Source organism: Chiloscyllium punctatum, chromosome 28, assembly GCF_047496795.1.
Source record: "Chiloscyllium punctatum isolate Juve2018m chromosome 28, sChiPun1.3, whole genome shotgun sequence".
NCBI classification, from domain to species: Eukaryota; Metazoa; Chordata; class Chondrichthyes; order Orectolobiformes; family Hemiscylliidae; genus Chiloscyllium; species Chiloscyllium punctatum.
The window spans coordinates 11,840,557-11,850,451 of NC_092766.1; positions in this window are offsets into that span (position 1 = coordinate 11,840,557).

Below are 9,895 nucleotides of genomic sequence, written 5' to 3' on the forward strand. Positions count from 1 at the left end.
TGGACTTGTTTATGGCCAGTTTGGCCAGGCCCGGGAGCCCCCAGGCCCACGAGCAGGTCCGACCCTTCCCGCTCTGCACCGGGTGCCCAAAGATGGGACTGAAGTGCAACCAAAACCAGAGGAGAAGTTTTCAGAGAGAATCAAAAGGGGAGTGCAAGCACCCACACCCAATATATACATGGTCCACGGACTCCACACCTGAGCATCCTCCAACTAGTGCGCTATGTCGGGTGCGAGCACCGCCATTTTAAAGAATAGATTTATATGCATTTGGAGGGGCAAGGATTGATTAGGGATAGTCAGCTTGGTTTTCTGCGAGGGAAATTGCATCTCACAAACTTGATTGAGTTGTTTGAGGAAGTTAAGAAGATTGATGAGGCAGAGCGGTAGACATTGTCTATGTGGACTTTAGTAAAGCCTTTGATGAGATTCCACATGGTAGACTAATTAGACTAAAGTCAAATGGGATTCAGAGTGAGCTAGCCAATTGGATACAAAATTGGCTTGATGGCAGGAGACAGAGAGTGGTGATGGAGAGTTGTTTTTCAGATTGGAGGCCTCTGACCAACAGAGTTCCACAGAGACCTGTGCTGGGTCCATTTTGTGTTTGTCATTTCTTTAAATGATTTAGATGAGAATATAGAAGACATGGTTGGTATGTTTGCAAATGAGACCAAGATTGGTGGTAGAGTGAACAGTGATGAGGTTTATCTAAGATTACACGATCTTGATCAATTGGACCAATGGGCTGAGGAGTGGAAATGAAGTTTAATTTTGATAAATTGCATTTCAGTAAACAAACAAGAGGAAGGGTTATGCAATTAATATTAGGGCCCTGGGTAGTGTTGTAGAACAGATAGACTGAGGGGTTCGGGACATGATTCTTCAAAGTTTGTGTCACATGTAGCACACTTGCCTTCATTACTTCAGATCTTTGAGTATAGGAGTTGGGACGTCCTGTTGATGTTGTACAGGACATTGGTGAGAACTCTTCTGGAGTACTGCATCCAGTTCTGTTCTCCCTGTTATGGGAAAGATATTATTAAGTTGGAGAGTGTTCAGAAGAGATTCACTGGGAAGTCGCTGTGACTGGAGAGTGGGGCATCTTTCACTGTAAGGTAGAACATTGAGAGATGATGTTGTAGGGGTTTATAAAGTCATAAGGGTATAAATAAGGTGAATAGTAGATGTCCCTTACTTAGGAGGAGGGATTTCAAGACTGAGGTGTTACTTTTAAGATAAGAGAAGAAAGATTTTAAGAAGACATTTATTTTTGTACAGTCAGTAGTTTGCTTGTGGAATGAACTTCCAGAGGGAGTGGTGAATGTGGGTACAGTTAGAATGTTTAAAAGATATTTGGATAAGTACATGAATAGGAAAGGTTTGGAGGGATACGGGCCAAGTGCAAGCCGGTGAGACCAGTTTAGTTTGGGATTATGCTTGGCGTGGACTGGTTGTACTGAAGGATCTTTTTCCATGCTCTTTGACTTTATAATCAATGCTGTCACACTTACACACAGTAATACACATTCACTCACACATATATACACACACTCAAATACACTCTTACACATTCTCACATGGTTATTGATACACACAGGCCTTACTCAGAAATTCTTTCTTCCAGAGATAAAAATCACACAACGCCAGGTTATAGTCCAACAGGTTTAATCGGAGCAAGCTTTCGGAGAGCTGCTCCTTCATCAGGTGATAGTGGAGGACACAATTCTAAGGAACAGAATTTATAGCAAAAGTTTACAATGTGACGTAACAGAAATTATACATTGAAAAATACCTTGATTGTCTGTTGAATCTTTCATCTGTTCCAATGCCATGATGGTTTCACTTCTTTCATGTGTAAATCACAAAACCTTTTTAAAAAGTTGCTGTAATAATGGGCATTAGCTAGACAATATGTTGAAGGTGTTGGCCCCCTGTGTTCTCTGTCTATGCCACAGTGTTTAGATTGATTCTAATCTAAAAAGTGAGAAAACAGAGTTTTACATGATTCCATGCAGTTTTTGAGCTCAGAGTTTTCATGAATTCATGCAGTTTTTGAGCAAAGTGCAATGTAACTCTGCAAGTACAAATTCACCCCACAAAATATATATGGGTCTTTGTCTGTGTGTGCATGTCTGGGGTGGGGGGTTGTGAGTGTCTGTGAGAGAGAGTGCATATGTGTGTGCAAGAGTGTAGAGTGGTCTAAGTCTCTGAGAGGATGGCTGTGTGAGTGTGTGTGTGTGTGTGTCTGTGTGTGTGTCTGTGTATATGTGTGTCCGTGTGTATGTGTGTGTATAGGAGAGCCTGTGTGTGTGTCTTTGCAGAGTTACATTGGACTCTGCTCAAAAACTGCATGAATTCATGTAAAACTCTGTTTTCTCACTTTGTAGATTAGAATCAATCTAAACATCATGGCATAGACAGAGAACACGGCCGGGGGGGGGGGGGGGGGGGGGAGGGGGCTAACACCTTCAACATATTGTTTAGCTAATGCCCCATTGTTACAGCAACTTTTTTAAAAGGTTTTGTGATTTACACATGAAAGATATGAAACCATCATCGTATTCGAACAGATGAAAGATTCAACAGACAATCAAGGTAGTTTTCAATGTATAATTTCAGTTACATCACACTGTAAACCTTTGCTCTAAATTCTGTGCCTTATAATTGTGTACTCCACAACCACCTGATGAAGGAGCAGCGCTCCGAAAGCTAGTGCTTCCAATTAAACCTATTGGACTATAACCTGGTGTTGTGTGATTTTAAACTTTGTACACCCCAGTCCAACACCGGCATCTCCAAATCATTCTTTCATCGACACTCTCTTCCACACTCACCTATTTTCTCATGCATACTACCATCTCTCTCACATACACTGACACACATTCTGTCACAGTCACATGTATTTTCTCTCATGGACATCGAGACACACTCTCAGACATGTAGATCTTCAACCCGCCGCGGGGTGGCGCTGTGACTGGTGTACATCCTCATCCTCACCATTAGGTGGAGGTGTCGAGTAAGCTGCCGTTTCCAGGTTTAGTCCTCCGAGCCTGCTGGTGGCGCTACCGCAGGATGGTGTGGAGCCACCACCCTTTGCAGATGGTTTTCCACTGGAATGGGCACAACAAGCCAAGTTTTGGTTTTTTTTCTCAACTGTTTACGTTAAAAAACAAACAGTATTCTAGCAAATCTTCTTCCATCTTGGAAACGAAGGAAAAAGTTGCCAATCACAAACTGCAAATTTCATTGAATGTCAATTCGAGTATCTTTCGAAAAGACCAAGATGCTGCAATGGCTGAGTCCAGTGAACGATTGCAGTGGTAACAGTGTAATTGCAATTGGATGGCACCACCAGACAAGTACCCCCCTGCCCTTCTCAGCCTTCCACAAGTTACTGGTTCCTCTACATCTTGGTCCACTGTTCCTCCACTGCCCACACCACCTTCCCAAGTAACTGCAGGAGGTGTTAATATCGACCTGTTTACTTCCTCCACCTTCACTTTTCAACCCTCTCGAACATACTTTCCAGCTGTACCAGCAGTCCAATGTACTGTATTCACTGCTCACAATGTGGTCTCCTCTACATTAGGGAGACAAAACGTAGTTTGGGTGTTGCGTTGCAGAACACCTGTACTCTGTCTGAAACAAAATGACCCTGTTACCTATCACTGGCCAACATCGCTAACTTAGGCCTACTTACAGCGCTCCAGGGAAGCTCAGTGCAAATTGGACGACCAGCACCTCATTTTCCACTTGGCCGCCTTCTGGGCTCAATCTCAAGTTCAATAATTTCAGGGCTTGAGTGCTTTCTCTGAAATCTTTACCCCAACCTCCCCACACATCAAGCTTGGTCACCGCGTGAGCGGATACCAGAAAAAAAATCTGTTGTCAGCCACTAATTGTCTCCATTTTAGCTTATTGATTCACCCAAGCTGATCTTTATCCATTCTATTAGATTCCCTACAGTGTGGAAACAGGCTCTTCGGCCCAACAAGGTAAAAACAAGGACTGCAAATGCTGGAAACCAGTGTCTAGATTAGACTGGTGCTGGAAAAGCACAGCAGGTCAGGCAGTATCCGAGGAGCAGGAAAATCGGTGTTTTGGGCAAAAGGCCTTTATCAGGAATAGAGCCCCTTCGGCCCAACAAGTCCACACCGACCCTTTGAAGAATACCCCACCTGGACCCATTTCCCTCTGACTAATGTATACACACCATAGTGTTAGGTACATTATGGGCAATTTAGCAGGGCCAATTCAGCTGACCTGCACATCGTTGGACAGTGGGAGGAAACCCACACAGACACAGGGAGAATGTGCAAACTCCACACAGACAGTCACCAGCAGCTAGAATTGAACCTGGGACCCTGGTGCTGTGAGGCAGCAGTGCTAACCATTGAGCCACCATGCCACCCCTACATGTTTGCAGCCTGGCTTCCAGCTCCGTCTCTGAGCCTAAGGTTCCTTCAGCATGGAAACAGGCCCTTCAGCCCAACAAATCCATACTGACCCTTCCAAAGAGTAGCCCACACAGACCCATTCCCCATCCTATATTTACCCCTGACTAATGCACCCAACACTATGGGCAATTTAGCACAGCCAATTCACCTGCCCAACACATCTTTGGTTTGTGGGAGGAAACCGGAGCACCCGGAGGAAACCCACGCAGACACGGGGGAGGGGGGGGGGGTGAATGTAGAACTCCACACAGATAGTCACACGAGGTTGGGATCAAACCCAGGTCCCAATCGCTGTGAGGCAGCCATGCTAACCACTGAGCCACCATGCCTCCAACGCTCTTGTTGGCCCAACCTTTTTTTTTTCTCTCTCTGGGCTCCACCTACTGTTTCCTTCCCTCCCCATTACCCCACCCAATCCTCAGCATGTACACACCGACCTTCTCATGGCTACAATCAGTCCTGAACAAGGGGCACTGCACCACTGCTCTCACTGCTCTCTCCACAGATGCTGTCAGACCTGCTGAGTTACAGAATCATAGACTCATAGAGACGTACAGCACAGAAACAGACCCTTCGGTCCAACTCGTCCATGCTGACCCGATATCCCAACCCAATCTAGTCCATATCCCTCCAAACCCTTCCTATTCACATACCCATCCAAATGCCTCTTAAATGTTGCCATTGTACCAGCCTCCACCACTTCCTCTGGCAGCTCATTCCATACACGTACCACCCTCTGTGTGAAAACGTTGCCCCTTAGGTCTCTTTTATATCTTTCCTCTCTCACCCTAAAACTACGCCCTCTAGTTCTGGACTCCCTCCCTTTCCTCAGGGGAAAAGACTTTGTCTATTAACCATATCCATGCCCCTCATGATTTTGTAAACCTCTATGAGGTCACCCCTCAGCCTCCCCCCGCACCAGGGAAAACAGCCCCAGCCTATAGCTTAAATCCTCCAACCCTGGCAACATCCTTGTAAATCTTTTCTTACCCCTTCCAAGTTTCCCAACATTTTTCCGATAGGAAGGAGACCAGAATTGCAAGCAATATTCCAATAGTGGCCTGACCAATGTCCTGTACAGCCACAACATGACCTCCACAACTCCTGTACTCAATACTATGACTAATAAAGATTAGATAAGATTCCCCACAGCATGGAACAGGCCCTTCAGCCCAACGGTCCTCCAAAAAGTAACCCTGCCAGACCCATTCCCTCTGACTAATGTACCTAACACTATGGGCAAGTTTGCATGGTTAACCCACCGAACTTGCACATCTTTGGAACGAAACCAGAGCACCCAGAGGAAACCCACACAGATATGGGGACAATGTGCAAACTCCGCACAGGCAACCACCCAAGGATGGAATCGAACCCGAGTCTCTGGCACAGTGAGGCTGCAATGCTAACCACTGAGCCACCATGCCACCCGTGGGAGGTAAGCATACCAAACGCCTTCTTCACTTCCTCCGGTGATTTCTGTTTGGTAATGGTGGACAGATTTTTTCGGGAAAAGATGGCGGATTTCAGTGAGCCCCAAGCAGCTTACAGTGTTGTTGTGGCGTATGTGCATGACCTGGCAAATGGAATTCAAGACATGATAATACTTACTCAGCCAGGTAACGGAGAGTAAACTTAGAATATAAGTGCAGGAGTAGGCCATTTGGTCCTTCAGGCCTGTACCTAGGACAAGCAATATGGGGAACACAGAGGCATTTGGAAGGTAAGGGACGTTGGAGCAAGTGCCCAGCGCTCAGCAGGTCGGGACAGTAAGATACAAAGCACAAGAGGAGGGGGTTTATGTGGCAACGGGCAGTACCATGAGTTAGGACGCTACCAGAGCACTGTGCACTTTCTGTCACTTCATCACGAGACTGTGCGAGAGAGAGAATTTACAAGGATGTTGCCAGGTCAGGAAAAATGGAGCACAAGGACACGTGCGCCCACGTGGGCACTGACTTCAAAAAAATCAAAGCAACGAACCATTCCTCAAAGTTACATGTTTAATACCGGTTAATTCCATCCACGAGTCCATTCTTCCTGGCCAAAGGAGGAAATGACAGTCAACATTGGCTGCATGCCCTCCATTTGGATGGCCACTGTATCGTCTTGACCAATCCTCATTGCCGAAATAAGGAACATGGGCGTCGGAGACCAATCAGAAAGAGGAACAGGTGGGAATGTGGTTGACCTGGCGGTGTAGAAAGTCAGGTGACTTGCCAGGGATGCAAAGCAGCTTTGAGGTGGCCATCAACTGATCCCATTCCATTTGAGTGCAAGACCATTATTCTAATTTGATTGTCGGAAGTCATTCTGAGTCAGGGTAGTGAGGGGCTCAGAGGGGAAGTTGCTGGTGTTCCATTATTCTGAAACCCCTTTGTCCTCTAAACGGCAGAGGTCACGGTTTGGAAGATGCTGTCTACAAGAGCCTTGGCGAGTTGCTGCAGTGCACCTTCTAGACGGTACCCACTGCTACGACTGAGCGTCGGTGGTGGAGGGAGTCGATGTGGTGCCAATCAAGTCTGCTTTGTCCTGGATGGTGTTGAGCTTCTCAAATGTTGTTGGAGCTGCTCCCGTCCAGGGCAAGCCAGGGAGTATGCCACCAAGCTCTTGACTTGTGCTTGTGGGTGGTGGGCCAGGTTTTGGGGGTGAGATACTCACCTCTGGCCCAGCTCTTGTAGCCACTGTGTTTTATAGGGCAGTCCATGGTCAATGATAAACACCAGGGTGTTTGAGCTTTGGGCACTCAGTGATGGTGATACCATTGAACATCAAGGGATGATGGCTAGTTTCTTGGAGATGGTCATTACAGAGCAATTGCTAGTTCCCACTTGTTGGCACAAGCTGGATATTGCCCAGGTCTTGCTGCATAGACACATGCTAACCTATAAATTACTGGTAGGTCACTCATCCCCTGATTTTCCAACATTCTCCCAAGAGAGGTAACCTTCTGCTCACCTCCATCCACTCAACACCCTCAAGATCTTATACATTTCCATTAAGTCACCACCAACCCATCACACACCATAGTAAACTAGTCCCACCTGCCTCCTCCTGACCTATATCCCTCCAAACCTTCCCTGTTCATGTACTTATCCCAATGTCTTTCAAACATTTTACCTGTACCAGCATCCATCACTTCCTCTGGCAGCTCATTCCACACACTTACACGAACCACTCTCCATATTTAAAAAAAAGTTGTCCCTCATGTCCTTTTTAAATCTTTCCCCGCTCACCTTAAAAATATGCCAGCTAGTTTTAAGCTCCTCCCTCCTAGGGAAAGCTCCCTCATCATTCGCCTTATCCACGCCCCTCGTGATTTTATAAAGGTCTCCCCTCGACCTCCAGTGAAAAATGCCCCAGTCTGTTTTTATGTCTCACATCTTCCCTTCACAGAACCATGCTGAGTTAATCTTTTCCAAAGCCTCTCCAAATTAATAACATCCTTCCTAGAACGGGGTAAAGCTCCAGGGGATACAAGGCGAGTTTATCCAATCTGTTGTCATAAGACAAGCTGCCCATCCCTGGTATCAGTCAGGTGAATGTTCTCTGAACTACCTTACAGATTTTCTTAAATAAGGAAGCCAATTCGGTGCGTCAGATGATGTCTCATCTGTATAAAGTGAAGCCTAACCCCATTGGTTTTCCCCTTACAATAAACCACATTAGATTAGCTTCCCTCATAAGTCATGCACTTGACTACCCAGCTCTCTTGCAAACCTCTCATCGTTTTGATAAGTCCCTTCTAGTTAAAGAATTCTTCCAGCCGAGTTCACATTTCCCCCAAAACGCTACTCCGCTTACCTCACCTTTGCCCACTTAACCAGTCTCTCTCTCTCCCTTGTTGCCAACAAGTACCAAACTGGGGCCTAGACATTCGAACAAGTTCAAAGCCTGTGGCACACATCCCTACCCACCAGAAATTGGGCATTTGCGCTTTCCGTTGCTTTCTGAGCCAGCCAACCTTCAATCGATTGTGGTAACCTCTTCCTGTTCTTTTGGAAGACAGTCCAAGGTTAGGTGCCCTGGAGGTGACGAAACCTTTGGGCATTCAGTGACGGTGATACCATTGAATATCAAGGGACGATGGCTTGTTGGAGATGGTCATTTCAGGGCAACTGCAAGGCGCAGATGTTATTTGCCACTTGTTGGCACAAGATATTTTCCAGGTCATGCCAGACTGTGGTAACCTCTTCCTGTTCTTCCAGAAGACAGTCCAAGGTTAGGTGCCCTGAAGATGCTTAAACCTTGCCTCTTTTCACCATCTGCCAGTCACTCCATTATACCCTGACGAGACAGTCAGCCCTTAATCCTTAGGTTAACACAATATAAGGAACTGGGTTGGATACAACGTTCAATCAGGCAATCCCTACAAATATTGCGTTCAAAAGCGAGCCGGAGTTTAACCGCTCCAGAAAACTTTCAGATACGCAGTTTAATGGCATTAGAGAGTGCAGTAAGTAGAAGATAGTTGTGTGCGTTATTAAGTGGGGGAGCACCCCAGTCAGAAAAGCACACAGGTGCCCTGTGCACCCACCCTGTGGCATCACTTTCCATCCCGGTGTGCCACGCCTCACCCACCGCTAGGGGGCACCTCAGAGGGAGGTTGGTGGTGCCTGGTGGATTCCTCTCCCTGACGCGGGTGGGGGCTGAGGGGGCAGCAAGGTGACAGGAAATTGCAGCTGTTGACCGGCTCTCTTTGTCCTCCTTACCCAGAGCCATGGACACGTCGTCCCAGCCGCTGGTCAGCTGGCGATCATGTTAAACGAGGGCGGAGATTTGCCTCAGCGGGTTTTTGAAGTGGCGACTTGGGGGGGATGGAGGGAGCGATAAGTGGCGAGAGTGTGCGACTAACTTATAGATGCCATTCTGCCCCAAGGGCCTGTGCCAGCCCTTCCACCACCGCAGGCATCCCACAGTCCCCTCGTCCAGTGCTCCAGGTGGGCATTCCACTATCGCTCAATGCCCAAGGGAGCAGGAGGGCTGGGGTAAGGGCAGTGCCAGTGGGAGGGCAAAAGCCCAGAGGAAGGAGGAAGCCCGACAAATTGTCCGGTGGGGGGGAGGAGAGGGTGCGCTAGCTTGGTCAGAGAAGGATCGAATCCCATCAATGCCGGTGGGGAGGCACGATGCCAGGAATGGTGGACAGGGTTTGAGTTGGCAGAAGCAGGGAGGGGTGAGGGCAGCGTGGGATGGGGGTGGTGCGAATACGAGGCGTGTCACTCCCAATTCTGCTTGAAGCGACCGAGGACATGGCTCTGCAGAAACGGGGAGGATTGTGGAGCCCAGAGCAAGTGCAGGACGAAGGCGCCAATGACCAGGCAGTTGAGGATGACAGAGAACAGCACCACCCCCAGGGTGCCCACCAGGGATGGGAGCGGCGTGTGGGCGAGCAGCCAGGTGTGACGGCCCGACATATCCAGGACTATGGCCTCCAGTTG